The sequence below is a fragment of the Bos taurus genome, chromosome 2 (assembly GCF_002263795.3).
Source record: "Bos taurus isolate L1 Dominette 01449 registration number 42190680 breed Hereford chromosome 2, ARS-UCD2.0, whole genome shotgun sequence".
NCBI classification, from domain to species: domain Eukaryota; kingdom Metazoa; phylum Chordata; class Mammalia; order Artiodactyla; family Bovidae; genus Bos; species Bos taurus.
Window position 1 is genome coordinate 120931221 of NC_037329.1, and position 18639 is coordinate 120949859.

Genomic DNA, 18639 nt, shown 5'->3' on the forward strand with positions numbered 1-18639 from the left:
AAAAAAACCCACCAAAAAAAAACCCAACAACAACTAGAGGGAACAGCATGTGCAAAGGCCGTGTGGACCTGGGAAGAGAGCCCAGAAAAGGTTTTTCTGGAGGAAGTGACTGGGTGAGATTTTGGAATAAGTAGGTAGACAAGCAGAGAAGGTAATGGCACCCCACCCCAGTACTCTTGCCTGGCAAATCCCATGGAGGGAGGAGCCTGGTAGGCTGCAGTCCATGGGGTCGCTGGGAGTCGGACACGACTGAGCAACTTCACTTTCACTTTTTACTTTCATGCATTGGAGAAGGAAATGGCAACCCACTCCAGTGTTCTTGCCTGGAGAATCCCAGGGACGAGGGAGCCTGGTGGGCTGCCGTCTATGGGGTCGCACAGAGTCGGACACGACTGAAGTGACTTAGCAGCAGCAGCAGCAGGTAGACAAGGAGAAGGCATAGCTTCAGTTTAGTGGGTGGAGGGTGTGGTATAGACTAGCCAGAGGAAGTTGGCTGGCCTGAGCCTGTCAGTCACTCCAGACCCTTTGTGACCCTTTGGACTGTAGCCCACCAGGCCACTCTGTCCATGGGATCTTTCAGGCAAGAATACTGGAGTGGGTTGCCATGCCCTCCTCCAGTGGATCTGATTTTCATGACCCAGGGATCGAACCCGTGTCTCTTGCATTGCAGGTGGATTCTTTACCCCCTGAGGTAACAGGGAAGCCGTACTGTACCTAGGGGTGGAAAGGCAGTATACAGAGGAACCTGAGGGTCTGAAGGGGAACCTGCACTTCCAGAGAGAGGAGACAGCTGCTGAGCGGTGGGTTTAGGGGGTGAGCTCCTCGACTAGCCTCTGGGCTCTCCTAGGAGAGAGACCCAGCCCAGGGAGCCTGGGGAAGGCCTCCCAAGTATCCTTAGCAGTAAAGGGAATTGAATAATAGCTCCCTCACAGGGCAGAGGGTAGAACTATCAATACAGTAAATGCACTTACTCAAGTCGCTTTCCGCTGAGCTCTGCAAGAGCGCCATTTATTCCTCTCAGTTCAGTTCAGTCGCTCATTCGTGTCCGACTCTTTGCGACCCCATGAATCGCAGCACGCCAGGCCTCCCTGTTCATCACCAACTCCCGGAGTTCACTCAAACTCACGTCCATCGAGTCGGTGATGCCATCATCCTCTGTTGTCCCCTTCTCCTCCTGCCCCCAATCCCTCCCAGCATCAGTCTTTTCCAATGAGTCAACCCTTCGCTTGAGGTGGCCAAAGTACTGGAGTTTCAGCTTTAGCATTCCTCTCAAGAACCGTATTATTTGGTTTCCATTTTAATGCTGATGAAGCAGGCTCAGAGAGGCTCAAGGCTACAGAGCGCCCGGAACGCGAGAATGAGCGGTCTGGATTAGACTCAGCCTGGCTCCTTCCCTTGAGTCCCACCGCCTCTCAGCACGCGAATGCGCCTTTTAAATCGGTAACAGCTGGTTACTGCTGGATCCGGTGCTGTTACTATTATTATGGTTTATTATTATCACTGTAATACCCGAAGAACCAACTTCATTCATCATCGCGGGCTCCACCTTCCCCGCCTCCCGCGCTCCCTCGGTCCCTGAAAACTCTAGGCCCAGGCGACCCCGCGCGGCCACGGTGGGAACAACAATCCCTGGGGCGAGGGGTCCTGGAGGGGGTGTCGGTGTGATGGCACCCCCTGGAGGCAGTGCTCGGTATTGCGCCAGAGTCCGACGGAAGAGTGCGGCGTCCTCTGCACCCTTCGTAGTGTGCAGACCGACAGTGGTCCTGGAGGGCTGGAAGGAAGGAGGAAAGAAAGGGAATAACACTTATCAAGCGACTCTGGTACACTGGGCAAGGTGCTGGGCATTTTCTCATTTTACCCCTCTATCAGTTCAGTCGCTCAGTCGTGTCTGATTCTTTGTGACCCCATGGACTGCAGCCCACGAGGCCTCCCTGTCCATCACCAACTCCCAGAGTTTACTCAAACTCATATCCATTGAGTCGGTGATGCCATCCAACCATCTCTTCCTCTGTGGTCCCCTTCTCCTCCTGCCTTCAATCTTTCCCAGCATCAGGGTCTTTTCCAATGAATCAGTTCTTTGCATCATGTGGCCAAAGTATTGGAGTTTCAGCTTCAGCATCAGTCCTTCCAATGAACACCCAGGACTGATCTCCTTTAGGATGGACTAGTTGGATCTCCTTGCAGTTCAAGGAACTCTCAAGAGTCTTCTCCAACACCACAGTTCAAAACCATCAGTTCTTTGGCGCTCAGCTTTCTTTATAGTCCAACTCTCACATCCATACATGGCTACTGGAAAAACCATAGCTTTGACTAGACGGACCTTAGTTGGCAAAGTAATGTCTCTGTATGCTTTTTAATATGCTGTCTAGGTTGGTCTTAACTTTTCTTCCAAGGAGTAAGCGTCTTTTAATTTCATGGCTGCAGCCACCATCAGCAGTGATTTTGGAACCCCCCCCAAAATGAAGTCTCTCACTGTTTCCCCATCTATTTGCCATGAAGTGATGGGACCAGATGCCATGATCTTAGTTTTCTGAATGTTGAGTTTTAAGCCAACTTTTTCACTCTCCTCTTTCACTTGCATCAAGAGGCTCTTTAGTTCTTTGCTTTCTGCCATAAGCGTAGTGTCATCTGCATATCTGAGGTTATTGATATTTCTCCCAGCAATCTTGATTCCAGCTTCATCCAGCCCAGCATGTTTGTACCCTGCATATAAGTTAAATAAGCAGGGTGACAATATACAGCCTTGACATACCCCTTTCCCTATTTGGAACCAGTCTGTTGTTCCATGTCCAGTTCTAACTGTTGCTTCCTGACCTGCATACAGATTTCTCAGGAGGCAGGTCAGGTGGTCTGGTATTCCCATCTCTTGAAGAATTGTCCACAGTTTGTTGTGATCCACACAGTCAAAGGCTTTGGTGTAGTCAATTAAGCAGAAGTAGATGTTTTTCTGGAACTCTCTTGCTTTTTCGATGATCCAGCAGATGTTGGCAATTTGATCTCTGGTTCCTCTGCCTTTTCTAAAACCAGCTTCCAGTACATGTGGAAGTTCTCAGTTCACATACTGTCAAAGCCTGGCTTGGAGAATTTTGAGCATTACTTTACTAGTGTGTGAGATGAGTGCAATCATGAAGTAGTTTGAGCAATCTTTGGCATTGCCTTTCTTTGGGATTGGAATGAAAATTGACTTTTTCCAGTCCTGTGACCACTGCTGAGTTTTCCAAATTTGCTGGCATATTGACTGCAGCACTTTCACAGCATCATCTTTTAGGATTTGAAATAACTCAACTGGAATTCCATCTCCTCCACTAGCTTTTTTCATAGTGCTGCTTCCTAAGGCCACTTGACTTTGCATTCCAGGATGTCTGGTTCTAGGTGAGCGATCACACCATCGTGATTATCTGGATCGTGAAGATCTTTTTTGTATAGTTCTGTATAGTTCTTCTGTATATTCTTGCTACCTCTTTTTAATATCTTCTGCTTCTGTTAGGTCCATACCGTTTCTGTCCTTTATTGTGCCCATTCTTGCATGAAATGGTCCTTTGATGCCTCTAATTTTCTTGAAGAGATCTCTAGTCTTTCCCATTCTATTGTTTTCCTCTATTTCTTTGCACTGATCACTGAGGAAGGCTTTATCTCTCCTTGCTATTCTTTGGAACTTTGCATTCAAATGGATATCTTTCCTTTTCTCCTTTGCCTTTCAATTCTCTTTTTTTCACAGCTATTTGTAAGGCCTCTTCAGACACCCATTTTCCTTTTTGCATTTCTTTTTTCTTGGGGATGGTTTTGATTCCTGTCTCCTGTACAATGTCACGAACCTTGAATCTTCGTCCATAGTTCTTCAGACACTACCAGATCTAATCCTTTGAATCTCTTTGTCCCTTCCACTGTATAATCGTAAGGGGTTTGATACCTTACCTGAATGGCCTAGTGGATTTCCCTACTTTCTTCAATTTAAATCTGAATTTGGCAATAAGGAGTTCCTGATCTGAGCCACAGTCAGCTCCCAGTCTTGTTTTTGCTGACTATATAGAGATTCTCCATCTTTGGATGCAAAGAATATAATCAATCTGATTTCAGTGTTGACCATCTGGTGATATCCGTGTGTAGAGTCTTCTCTTGTGTTGTTGGAAGAGGGTGTTTGCTATGACCAGAGTGTTCTCTCGGCAAAACTCTATTAGGCTTTGGCCTGTTTCATTCTGTACTCCAAGGCCAAATTTGCCATTACTCCAGGCAAATTTAACCCCTACTCAATCTCATTTCTCAGGAGTGGAACTGGAAGCTGAGGTTCTGGGAAGGCAGGTAACTCGCCAGCGATGAACTGGAATTGAACCCAAATCTGCCCAAGTGTGTAGCCATAGCAGCAGCCCGTATAGGGTAAGTCCGGGCAGGAAAAGGCCATCTGACCTTCAGTATAAGCCCCTGGAAATCAGGTATAATGATAGCAATGATAATAAAAAAAAATAATTCAGTCATTAGGAGAAGACTCTTGAGAGTCCCTTGGACTGCAAGGAGATCAAACCAGTCAATCCTAAAGGAAATCAACCCTGAATATTCATTGGAAAGATTGATGCGGAAGCTGAAGCTCCAATACTTTGGCCACCTGAAGCGAAGAACTGACTCTTTGGAAAAGACCCTGATGCTGGGAAAGATTGAAGGAAGGAGGAGAGGGGGAGGACAGAGGATGAGATGGTCGGATGGCATCACCAACTCGATGGACATGAGTTTGAGCAAGCTTTTGGAGTTGGTGATGGACAGGGAAGCCTGGTGTGCTGCAGTCCATGGGGTCACAAAGAGTTGGACACGACTGAGAGACTGAACTAAACTGATACTGATTAGAGGGTCTCCATTTCCTGCCTTTGTGACTCTGGTCAACTAAACTGCTTAACCACTCTGAGCCTCAGTTTTACATAAACATCAGCAAATGAGATTTTTACAGGTCTTATGCTCTAGGATTCTTCTGAGGATACATTGCACTAATGCAGACAAAATGCTTAGCTTAGGAATTCCCTGGCAGTCCAGTGGTTAGGATTATAAGCTTTTACTGCAGAGGCCCTGGGTTCAGTCCCTGGTGTGGGAACTGAGATTCCCTCAAACATCATGGAACTGGCAAAAAAAAAAAAAAAAAAAACACACCTTCGCACCTGGCATGTAACATGTGCTCAAGAAAATAGATAATACTATTTGTTCATATGGCCATTATTTATTCAAAGCCTAACAGCTAGGGATACAGTAAAGGAGAAATACATGTATTTTTCTTGTTTTAATGATTTCCTAGTCTTGTGTTCTTAGGCTGTAGCACATTGTCTGGCTTAATAAATGTTGAAATGAATGAATGAAATATTAAAAGAGTGAATGAAGGAATGGACATACTGCAGTCAGTCAGTCCTTAGTTGCAGTTTCAGGAAGAGTAAGAGGGAGAAAAAAATTTTTAAATAATTGTCGCTATTTCTTGAACATTTACACTGTCAGGTACTTGACTAAATGCTTGCTTTTTGTATTCTCAGTTCATCCTCACAGCAAACTCATGAGATCAAAAGTAACATCTGATTTTACAGAGAAGAAGAAAATAATCTCTGTGAGTTAAGAACGATTTTCCTAAGGTAACCCAATGAGTAAGCTCAGAGGCAGGTTTTGAGCATAATAAAGGACAGAATCCACATCCAGTTGTGGATGTGACTGGAGATGGAAGTTAAGTCCGATCCTGTAAAGAGCAATATTGCATAGGAACCTGGAATGTTAGGCCATGAATCAAGGCAAATTGGAAGTGGTCAAACAGGAGATGGCAAGAATGAACATCAACATTTTAGGAATCAGCGAACTAAAATGGAAGGGAATAGGTGAATTCAATTCAGATGACCATTATATCCACTACTATGGGCAAGAATCCCTTAGAAGAAACGGAATAGCCATCACAGTCAACAAAAGAGTCTGAAATGCAGTACTTGGGTGCCATCTCAAAACGACAGAATGATCTCAGTTTATTTCCAAGGCAAACCATTCAGCATCACAGTAATCTATGTCCAACCATTAATGCTGAGGAAGCTGAACAGTTCTATGAAGACCTACAAGATCTTCTGGAACTAATACACAAAAAAGATGTCCTTTTCATCATAGAGGACTGGAAGGCAAAAGTAAGAAGTCAAGAAATACCTGGAGTAACAGGCAAGTTTGGCCTTGGAGTACAAAATGAAGCAGGGCAAAGGCTAATAGAGTTGTGCTAAGAGAACACACTGGTCATAGCAAACACCCTCTTCCAACAACACAAGAGATGACTCTACACATGGACATCACCAGATGGTCAACACCGAAATCAGATTGATTATATTCTTTGCAGCCAAAGATGGAGAAGTTGTATACAGTCAGCAAAAACAAGACCGGGAGTTGACTGTGGCTCATAAAATGAACTCCTTAATGCAAAATTCAGACTTAAATCGAAAGTAGGGAAAACCACTAGGCTATTCAGATATGACCTAATTCAAATCCCTTATGATTATACAGTGGAAGTGACAAATAGATTAAAAGGATTAGATCTGATAGAGAGAGTGCCTGAAGAACTACGGACAGAAGTTAATAACTTTGTACAAAAGGTGATGATCAAAACCGTCTTCAAGAAAAAGAAATGCAAAATGGTTGTCTGAGGAAGGCTTACAAATAGTAGGGAAAAGAAAAAAAGTGAAAGTCAAAGGAGAAAAGGAAAGATATGTCCATCTGAATGCAGTGTTCCAAAGAACAGCAAGGAGAGATAAGAAAGCTTTCCTCAGTGATCAGTGCAAAGAAATAGAGGAAAACAATAGAATGGGAAAGACTAGAGATCTCTTCAAGAAAATTAGAGGCATCAAAGGACCATTTCATGCAAGAATGGGCACAATAAAGGACAGAAACGGTATGGACCTAACAGAAGCAGAAGATATTAAGAAGAGGTAGCAAGAATACACAGAAGAACTGTACAAAAAAGCTCTTAATAACCTGGATAACCACGATGGTGTGATCACTCACCTAGAGCCAGACATCCTGGAATGCGAAGTTAAGTGAGCTTTAGGAAGCATCACTACAAACAAAGCTAGTGGAGGAGATGGAATTCCAGTTGAGCTATTTCAAATCCTAAAAGATGATGCTTTGAAAGTGCTGCACTCAACATGCCAGCAAATTTGGAAAACTCAGCAGTGGTCACAGGACTGGAAAAGGTCAGTTTTCATTCTAATCCCAAAGAAAGGCAATGCCAAAGAATGTTCAAACTACCACACAATTCTACTCATCTCACACGCTAGCTAAGTGTTGGTCAAAATTCTCCAAACTAGGCTTCAACAGTACGTGAACTGAGAACTTCCAGTACAAGCCGGGTTTAGAAAAGGCAGAGGAACCAGAGGTCAAATTTCCAATATCCACTGGATGATAGAAGAAGCAAATGTGTATTAGCCACTCAGTCATGTTCAACTCTTTGCGATCCCATGGACTGTAGCCCATCAGGCTCCTTTGTCGATGGAATTCTCCAGGCAAGAATACTAGAGTGGGTAGCCATGTCCATCTCCAGGGGATCTTCCCAACCCAGTGATTGACCCAGCGTCTCCTGCATTGCAGGCAGATTCCTTACTGTCTGGGTCACCAGGGATGCCTGAAAAAGCAAGGGAATTCCAGAAAAACATCTACTTCTGCTTCATTGATTGCGTTAAAGCCTTGTGTGGATCCCAACAAACTGTGGAGTATTCTTAAAGAGATGGAAATACCAGACCACCTTACCTGTTTCTTGATAAACTGTATGCAGACCAACAAGCAACAGTTAGAACCAGACATGGAACAATGGACTGGTTCCAAATTGGGAAAGGAGTACATCAAGGCTGTATACTATCACCCTCCTTATTTAACTTCTGTGCAGAGCACATCATGCAAAATGCCAAGCTGGATGAAGCACAAGCTGGAATCAAGATTTCTGGGAGAAATACCAATAACCTCAGATATGCAGATGACACCACCCTAATGGCAGAAAACTAAGAGAAACTAAAGAGCCTCTTGATGAAGGTGAAAGAGGAGAGTGAAACAGCTGGCTTAGAACTCAACATTCAAAAAACTAAGATCACAGCATCTGGTCCCATCACTTCATGGCAAATAGATGGGGAAAAAATGAAAACAGTGACAGATTTCATTTTCTTGGGCTCCAAAATCACTGTGGACAATGACTGGAGCCATGAGATTAAAAGATGCTTGCTCCTTGGAAGAAAAGCTATGACAAACCAAGACTGCATATTAAAAAGCAGAGACCTCACTTTGCTGACAAAGGTCCATACAGTCAAAGCTATGGGTTTTCCAGTAGTCATGTATGGATGTGAGAGTTGGACTATAAAGAAAGCTAAGTGCCAAAAAATTGATGCTTTTGTACTGTGGTGTTGGAGAAGACTCTTGAGAGTCCCTTGAACTGCAAGGAGATCAAACCAGTCCATCCTAAAGGAAATCAGTCCTGAATATTCATTGGAAGGACTGATGCTAAAGCTCAAGCTCCAATACTTTGGCCACCTGATGTGAAGAACTGACTCATTGGGAAAGACCCCGATGCTGGGAAAGATTGAAGGCAGGAGGAGAAGAGGATGACAAAGGATGAGATGGTTGGATGGCATCACCGACTCGATGGACATGAATTTGAGAAAACTCCAGGAGTTGGTGATGGACAGGGAAGCCTGGCATGCTGCAGTCCAAGAGTCTCAAGAGTTGGACACAACCGAGTGACTGAACAACAACAACAGGTTTTAGGCTCGGGTCTGCTGCCTCCAAAGCTTGGGTTTGTACCTGGCTCCCGTGAAACAGTGGGCTGGAGGGACCTACTAGGGCATCTCTAACCATCCTCCTCCCAGGTCTAGTTGGCTTGCTGGAGCTCTTGGCATATCAAAACTCAGCACCAGTAATAATGGGAAATGTACTACTTTGAGCTTCCAAGAAGCAAATTCACTTCCAGTCACTCCTGTGCCGAGCCTCATGTTTACTTTTCACAATCCTGCAAAGAGGGTATTGGTCGCCTATTTCACTGACAGGGAATTGAGGTTCAGGCTTGCCTTCTGGGGTGGAGACTGCTGCCAACACGCCCCTCCCTGCTGCCTCTCCCCGGAGCCTCTCTTCCCATCTCATCCCTCTGCCAGTCACCCCCCAACACACACACACTTTTGGCCTCTCCCTGACCCATTCTCATAAGCCCAGTCAGATGAGTTAAGATGGACCTTTTGGATTGGGACTTTGCTCAGAGTGGTGGCCAGGACGTCACTGTTCACCTAGGATGGGATTCTAATCAGTTCACAGCTTTTTTTTTTTCTGAGTAGAAAATGGTTTGTTTTTTTTAATCTTTTTAGAATTGAGATATAGTTGATGTACAATATCATGTAAGTTACTAGTGTACAACCTATCGATTCAGTTTTAAAGCTTACACTTCTTTTATAGTTATTCTAATATGCTGGCTATATTCCCCGTGTTGTACAATATATCCTTGTAGCTCATTTATTTTATACATAGCAGTTTGTATCTCTGAATCCCCTACCCATCTCTTGCCTCGCCCCCATTCCTTCTTCCCACTGACATTATTCTGTTCTCTGCCCCTGTGAGTTTCTTTCCATTTTGTTACAGTAACTGTGCTGTGTGCTATGCTTAGTTGCTCAGTCGTGTCCCACTCTTTGCGACCCCATGGACCATAGCTCGCCAGGCTCCTCTGTCCATGGGGATTCTCCAGGTAAGAATACTGGAGGAGGTTGCCATACCCTCCTCCAGGTTATAGTCACTAGTTTGTTTTAATTTTTAGATTCCACACATAGTATCATATATATCATATGTCTTCGGGCTTCCCTGGTGGCTCAGTGGTGAAAAATCCACTTGCAATGCAGGAAACAAAACGTGGATTTGATTCCTGAGTGGGGAAGATCCCCTGGAGAAGGAAATGGCAACCCACTCCAGCGTTCTTGTCTGGGAAATCCCATGGACAGAGGAGCCTAGCGGGCTACAGTCCATGTGTTTGCAAGAGTCAGACACGACTTAGCGACTAAATCACCACCACCACCATATGTCTATCTGTCTAATTATTTCACTTAGCCTAATGCCCTCCAAGTCCATCCATGTTGTTGCAAATGACAGAATTTAATTCTTTTTTATGGATGAGTAGTATCCCATTGTATGTGTGTGTGTGTGTGTGTGTTAGTCACTCAGTCGTGTCTGACTCTTTGCAATCCCATGGACTATAGCCAACCAGGCTCCTTTGTCCATGGAATTCTCCAGGCAAGAATACTGGAGTGGGTAGCCATGCCACTCCAATAAGGAGTTCTCCAGGGGATCTTTCCAACCCAGGGATCAAACCCAGGTCTCCCACATTGCAGGCAGATTCTTTACCATCTGAGCCAGCAGGGAAGCTCCATTGTATATATTTACCACATCTTCATCCATTCACCTGGTGATGAACACTTAGATTACTTCCATATCTTGGCAATCATAAATAATGCTGCTATGAACATTGGGGTGCATGTATCTTTTTGAATTAGTGCTTTCAGTTTTGTGTGTGTATGTTTTGGATATATAACCAGGAGTGGAATTGTTGCATCATATGGTAGTTCTTTGAGATTGGAATGAAAACTGACCTTTTCCAGTCCTGTGATCACTGCTGAGTTTTCCAAATTTGCTGGCATATTGAGTGCAGCACTTTCACAGCATTATCTTTTAGGATTTGAAATAGCTCAACTGGAATTCCATCACCTCCACTAGCTTTGTTTGTAGTGATGCTTCCTAAGGCCCACTTGACTTCACATTCCAGGATGTCTGGCTCTAGGTGAGTGATCACACCATCATGATTATCTGGGTCGTGAAGACCTTTTTTGTATAGTTCTTCTGTGTATTCTTGCCACCTTTTCTTAATATCTTCTGCTTCTGTTAGTGAAAAAAGTGAAGCTGCTCAGTCATGTCCGACTCTTTGTGACCCCATGGACTGTAGCCTACCAGGCTCCTTCATCCATGGGATTTTCCAGGCAAGAGTACTGGAGTGGGCTGCCATTGCCTTCTCCAGGGGATCTTCCTGACCCAGGGATTGAACCCAGGTCTCCCTTATTGCAGGTAGATTGCATGTCTGAGCCACCAGGGAAGTTCCCAATTCTGTCCTTTATTGTGCCCATCTTTGCATGAAATGTTCCCTTGTTATCTCTAATTTTCTTGAAGACATCTCTAGTCTTTCCCATTCTATTGTTTTCCTCTATTTCTTTGCATTGATTACTGAGGAAGACTTTCTTATCTCTCCATGCTATTCTTTGGAACTCTGCATGCAAATGGGTATATCTTTCCTTTTCTCCTTTGTCTTTTGCTTCTCTTCTTTTCTCAGCTATTTTAAACGTAAGTTCTCCTCAGACAACCATTTTGCCTTTTTGCATTTCTTTTTCTTGGGGATGGTCTTGATCATCCTGTACAATCCTGTACAATCATCCTGCCTCCTGTACAATGTCATGAACCTCCGCGCATAGTTCTTCAGGCACTCTGTCTATCAGATCCAATCCCTTGAATCTATTTGTCCCTTCCACTGTATAATCATAAAGGGTTTGATTTAGGTCATACCTGAATGGTCTAGTGGTTTCCCCTGCTTTCTTCAATTTAAGTCTGAATTTGGCAATAAGGAGTTCATGATCTGAGCCACAGTCAGCTCCCAGTCTTGTTTTTGCTAACTGTATAGAGCTTCCCCATCTTTGGCTGCAAAGAATATAATCAATCTGATTTAGGTATTGACCATCTGGTGATGTCCATGTGTAGAGTCATCTCTTGTGTTGTTGGAAGAGGGTGTTTGCTATGACCAGTGTGTTCTCTTGGCAAAAATCTATTAGCCTTTGCCCTGCTTCATTCTGTACGCCAAACTTGCCTGTTACTCCAGGTATTTCTTGACTTCCTACTTTTGCATTCCAGTCCCCTATAATGAAAAGGATATCTTTTTTGGGTGTTAGTTCTAGAAGGTCTTGTAGATCTTCATAGAATCATTCAACTTCAACTTCTTCAGCATTACTGGCTGGGGCATAGACTTGGATTACTGTGCTATTGAATGGTTTGCATTGGAAACGAACAGAGATCATTCTGTCGTTTTTGAGATTGCATCCAAGTACTGCATATTGGGCTCTCTTATTGACTATGACGGCTACTCCATTTCTTCTAAGGGATTCTTGCCACAGTAGTAGATATAATGGTCATCTGAGTTAAATTCACCTATTCCAGTCCATTTTAGTTCGCTGATTCCTAAACTATCGATGTTCACTCTTGCCATCTCCTGTTTGATCACTTCCAATTTGCCTTGATTCATGGACCTGACATTCCAGGTTCGTATTCAATATTGCTCTTTAAAGCATTGGACTTTACTTCCATCACCAATCACATCTACAAATGGGTGTTGTTTTTGCTTTGGCTCCATCTCAACATTCTTTCTGGAGCTATTTCTCCACTCTTCTTCAGTAGCATATTGGGCACCTACCAACCTGGGGAGTTCATCTTTCAGTATCCTATCTTTTTGCCTTTTCATACTGTTCATGGGGTTTTCAAGGCAAGAATACTGAAGTGCTTTGCCATTCCCTTCTCCAGTGGACCACGTTTTGTCAGAACTCTCCACCATGACCCACCTGTCTTGGGTGGCCCCACAGGGCATGGCTTAGTTTCATTGAGTTAGACAAGGCTGTGGTCCATGTGATCAGATTGGTTAGTGTTCTGTGATTGTGGTTGTGGTTTTCATTCTGTCTGCCCTCTGATGGAGAAGGATAAGAGGCTTATGGAAGCTTTCTGATGGGAGAGACTGACTGAGGGGGAAACTGGGTCTTGTTCTGATGGGCAGGGCCATGCTCAGTAAATCTGTAATCCAATTTTCTGTTGATGGGCAGGGCTGTGTTCCCTCCCTATTGTTTGACCTGAGGCCAAACTATGGTGGAGGTAATGATGATGGCGACCTCCTTCAAAAGGTCCCATGCACGCACTGCTGCACACAGTGCCCCCAACCTTGCAGCAGGCCACCGCCAACCCACGCCTCCACCGGAGACTCCTGAACACTCATGGGCAAGCCTGGGTCAGTCTTTGTGGGGTCACTGCTCCTTTCTCCTGGGTCCTGGTGCACATAAAGTTTTGTTTGTGCCATCCAAGAGTCTGTTTCCCAGTCCTGTGTAAGTTCTGGTGGCTCTATGGTGTGTTAATGGTGACCTCTTCCAAGAGGGCTTATGCCATACCCAGGTCTGCTGCACCCAGAGCCCCTGCCCCTGCAGCAGTCCACTGCTGATCTGTACCTCCTCAAGAGATACTCAGACACAGTTCTGGCTCAGTCTCTGTGGGGTCTCTGGGTCCTGGTGCACATCAGGTTTGTTTGAGCCCTCTGAGCATCTCTGGCGGGTATGGGTTTGATTCTAAACGTGATTTTGCCCCTCTCCTTTGCCCTTGGACATGGAGTATCTCCTCAAAGTTGCTCCATCACCACGCAGCCACCACAGCAATACCAAAGAATCTCAAAAGGCAATGCTAAAGAATGCTCAAACTACCACATAATTGCACTCATCTCACATGCTAGCAAAGTAATGCTCAAAATTCTCCAAGCCAGGCTTCAACAGTACATGAACAGTGAACTTCCAGATGTTCAAGCTGGATTTAGAAAAGGCAGAGGAACCGAGATCAAATAGCCAGCATCCACTGGGCCATCAAAAAAGTGAGAGAGTGCCAGAAAAACATCTATTTCTGCTTTATTGACTATGCCAAAGCCTTTGAGTGTATGGATCACAACAAACTGTGGAAAATTCTTCAAGAGATGGGAATACCAGACCACCTGACCTGCCTCCTGAGAAATCTGTATGCAGGTCAGGAAGCAATAGTTAGAACTGGACATGGAACAACAGACTGGCTCCAAATAGGGAAAGGGGTATGTCAAGGCTGTATATTGTCACCCTGTGTATTTAACTTCTCTGCAGAGTACATCATGAGAAATGCTGGGCTGGATGAAGCACAAGATGGAATCAAGATTGCTGGGAGAAATATCAATAACCTCAGATATACAAATGATACCACCCTTATGGCAGAAAGTGAAGAGGAACTAAAAAGCCTCTTGATGAAAGTGAAAGAGGAGAGTGAAACAGTTGGCTTAAAGCTCAACATTCAGAAAACGAAGATCATGGCATCTGGTCCCATTACTTCATGGTAAATAGATGGGGAAACAATGGAAATAGTGACAGACTTTATTTTGGGGGGCTCCAAGATCACTGCAGATGGTGGCTAAAGCCATAGAATTAAAGACACTTATTCCTTGGAAGAAAAGTTATGACCAACCTAGACAGCATATTAAAAAGCAAAGACATTATTTTGCCAACAAAGGTCCGTCTAGTCAAAGCTTTGGCTTTTCCAGTAGTCACGTATGGATGTGAGAGTTGGACTATAAAGAAAGCTGAGCACTGAAGAATTGATGCTTTTGAACTATGATATTGGAGAGGACTCTTGAGAGTCCCTTGAACAGCAGGAAGATCCAACCAGTCCATCCTAGAAGAAATCAGTTCTGAATATTCATTGGAAGGACTGATGCTCAAGCTGAAATTCCAATAGTTTGGCCACCTGATGTGAAGAACTGACTCATTGGAAAATACTTTGATGCTGGGAAAGATTGAAGGCAGCAGGAGAAGGGGATGACAGAGGATGAGATGGTTGGATGGCATCACCAGCTGAATGGACATGAGTTTGAGTAAGCTCAGGAAGTTGGTGATGGACAGGGAAGCCTGGCGTGCTGCAGTCCATGGGGTTGCAAAGAGTCGGACACAACTGAGCGACTGAACTGAACTGATGGCAGTTCTATTTTTAGAGTTTTAAGACACCTCCACACTGTTTTCCTCAGTGGCTGCACCAATTTACATTTCCACTCACAGTATATGAGGATTCCCTTCTTTTTAATTAATTTTTTTTTTTTTTTGGCCACACTGTGTGGCTTGTGGGATCTTAGTTCCCTGATCAGGGATAAAAACTGAGTTGTTGGCAGTGAGAGCGTGGAGCCCTAACCACTGGACCACCAAGGGAATTCCCTGAGAGTTCCCTTCTTTCTACATCCTCACCAACATTTGTTACTTACGGTCTTTTTTTTTTTTTTTAACGGACCAGTTATTTAATTAGGTTCTTCAAAAGAAGTTTAGAACACTATTTTGCGAGGATGAATTCTATTTGTGAGAGCAGACACAGAGTGGAGGTAGCCCTGGAGCTGAGGAACAGCTTTGACTCTTTGCAGAATCCGTGAGTCCACAGCTTTCTGATCACCCTGGCACTGCTCTGTAATTTTTTACTTCTTTCTCTCCCCATCAAAGATCTCACCTTCCCGGTGCCTGGCTTATGTAGTTTTTTTTTTTTGGCCACGCCACTGGGCTTGCAGGATCTTACTTTCCTGACCATGGATCAAACCAGTGCCCCCTGCAGGGGATGTGTGGAGTCCTAACCACCAGATAGCCAGGGAAGTCCCTTTCTTCTCGAAGTAAACATCAGTGAGATGTTCTGGGGCCTTCACACCCCTGATATCCGTTTTGGTGGAGGTGGCAATGACAAATTTTGTTTTATACCCAGGAACTCGATTGAGGGGAAAGACCGAGTCACAAGTAGCAAGCCAGTGCTCACCTGCTTTAGGGAAACAACCTCTCACCTTGGCGGCATTCAGTGAGGATACTCGGAATGGGCCCAGGAGAGAGGCTAGTGTGCAGTTTTCTCACATGCTACTGAAGGGTTTTTGCCAAGACAACAGCTTTCGAGGCCCATCTTCAGTAAGATAATACCTAGGCATTTTGCGAAGTTTAATCACTTGGGAAACACCATTCTTGGGCTTCCCTGGTGTCTCAGATGGTAAAGAATCTGCTTGCAATGCAGGAGATGTGGGTTCAATCCCTGGGGCAGGAAGATCCCCTAGAGAAGGGGATGGCAACCCATTCCAGTATTCTTGCCTGGAGAATCCTATGGACAGAGGAGCCTGGTGGGCCCCAGTCCATAGGGTCGCAAAGAGGCAGACAGGCCTGAAGCAATTTAGCATGCACACACATTCTTGTCACCACCAACTGGTTTTGTGACAGTAGCAAGAACCTTCAGCTTCTTTTTCTTTTCAGCTTGGATTTCGCTGCTGAATACTTCCTTTTGTACAAGGCCTTTCTGGAATACATAGCCGGTTGGGAGTATCTGCCAACTCCTCTGACCAGGACAGGATTTCAGCGGCACTTCTTAACCTTTTTAACTTTGCCACCAGAATCAGCCTTCTTTGTCTCAGCTTTTCCCTCCTTCGTATCGGCTTCTCAGCTTTTTCACCTGCCATCTTTCAAGACGTGAAAGAGCTACTTGTGGTCTTTTTGATGGTAGTTGTTCTGACAGCTGTGAAGTGATATCTCATTGTGGTTTTAATTTGCATTTCTCCAGTTATTAATGATGTTTAGCATCTTTTTCACATGCTTGTTGGCCATCTGTAGGTCTTCCCTGGAAAAATGTCTATTTAGGTCTTCTGCCCATTTTCAATTTTTTTTTATGTTGAGTTGTATGGGTTATTTATATATTTTGGATATTAACTTCTTATTGATAATATCATTAGCAAATATTTCCTCTGATTCAGCTGATTGCCTTTCTGTTTTGTTGATAGTTTCCTTTGCTGTGTAAAAGCTTTTATGTCTAACTAGGTTCCATTTGTTTATTTCTGCCTTTATTTCCTTTGCTTTAGGAGACAGAATGACAATAATATTGCTATGATTTATGTCAAACAGTGTTCTGCCTATGTTTTCTTCAAGGAGTTTTCTGGCTTCCAGTCTTACATTTAGGTCTTTAATCCATTTTGAGTTTATTTTTGCATATGATATGAGAAAATATTCTAATTTCATTCTTTTACATGTAACTGTTCAGTTTTTCCTATTTCCTATTTACTGAAGAGATTTCTTTCTTCCATTGTATACCCTTGCCTCCTTTGTTATACGTTAATTGACTATAAATGTGTAGGTTTATGTCTAGGCTCTCTATACTGTTCTATTAACCTACGTCTCTGTTTTTATGCCAGTACCATGCTGTTTTGGTGACTGTGGCTTTGTAATAGTTCACCACATCTTCTGATTGCAGTTTTGAGTTGTGATTTAAAAAGAGGGTCTCCTCAGGACTTCCCTGGCTTGGGTTTGGTCACTGATCGGGGAACTAGGATCCCACATGCCATGTGGCACAGCCAAGAAAATTAAGAAAGAAGGAATGTCTCCCCAAATTCTCTGCCAAGGACTTATCTTCCCCAGGTTTAGTTCTTACGTTAGTGGTCTCAGCAGGAAGCCGAGGACCACTCAAAGCATTTGCCAGAAGAAGGTTTTCTTTTTAATTAATTTTTTTTGAAGGATAGTTGCTTTACAGAATTTTGTTGTTTAGAAGAAGGTTTAATGAAGGAACTATTTACAGAGGTGTGCGCACAAACAGTGAGGCACCCTGCGGCTCACAACAGTGGAACAGAGTCACGTCTCAGGGCCTGAAGAGGTAAGGGAGGGAGCCTTGCTAACGAGCCTGGCTGGACTCATATCCATGGTCGCTGGCCACCCAGCAGGAGCTGTGACTTTTACTGAAGGAACATAGTACCTGCCAAAATCATATCATCACTGACTCAATGGACATGAGCAAACTCCGGGAGACAGTGAAGGACAGGGAAGCCTGGACTGCTGCAGTCCATGGGGTTGCAATGTGTTGGACACAACTTAGCAATTGAACAACAAAAAAAATCACAGTATTATAAATATCCTGGTCTCACTCTCCTCCTTCCCTCTGATCCCCCGGCAACGTCTCCTACTGGCCAAACTTCACCTGAAACCATAAGGCAAGAAGGCCAAGGTCAGCAAGAGTCAGCCCCTGGACACAGGGCAAAAGCACAGAGAATTCAGGGTAGGCAAAGAGTAGGCAGCCAGGAGGTTTCTCCTGTCTTTGTGAACTCAGCTTTGTGGAGGGGCTGAGAGGCAGAGGGCTGTGCTTGTCTTTCCAAGCAGCCTGACACCGTAACACGCCTTCTCCTCTTCCAGGCCCAAGTTACTTCGACCAGGAGGCTGTTCCCAGGCCTGGAGTAAATCTCTCCCATCCCTGGTTTCCTCAGTTCCCAGTGCCTAGCCCATCATTCAGCTTAGTGATTTGGCATTATTCTCTGTAGGGGTTTGTCTCCCCAGGGGACAGTTCTAGCATCCTCTTCACTGTGAGCTCTTTGCAGGCAGGGCCCTGGGCCAAAGAAGGCCATTTGCTCTGACACAGGGCCCAGCCCAGGACAAGTGCCGATGTTTGCTGAGTGAATGGAGTCCTGCGGCCTCACCCACCTCCCTCTGCCTTGGTGTACACAGCCTGGGCACATGTGTATATCTGTTTCCTTGAGTTCAAAGGGACTCTTTGGTGGCGAGTGGCCCAGACCTGGCACACAACAGGTATCAAATGTTGCCTGAACTGGCCTAGGGAGGATTATCCTTCTTTCCTTCATTCATTCAATACGTTTTTGAGATTTTATGCATACCAGGCCCTGTGCTGGCCCTGGGGACACAGAAGTGTTCTTCCTGCCTTCCATCCTAGTGGGGGAAGCAGAAAAGGCAGGAATGGAAAATGAACAATGTTATTAAAGCCTGCAGCACGTGTTTAGAAAATAAACAGGGTGACGGGACACACGGTATGTGGACGGAC

General features: G+C 44.5%; 1 pseudogene; it reads right to left on the minus strand.

Moving 5' to 3' along the window:
• Positions 1 to 15127: 15127 nt before the first annotated feature.
• On the minus strand, positions 15128 to 16285 carry LOC100138077 (large ribosomal subunit protein eL6-like; annotated as a pseudogene).
• Between the last annotated feature and the right edge of the window lie 2354 nt (positions 16286 to 18639).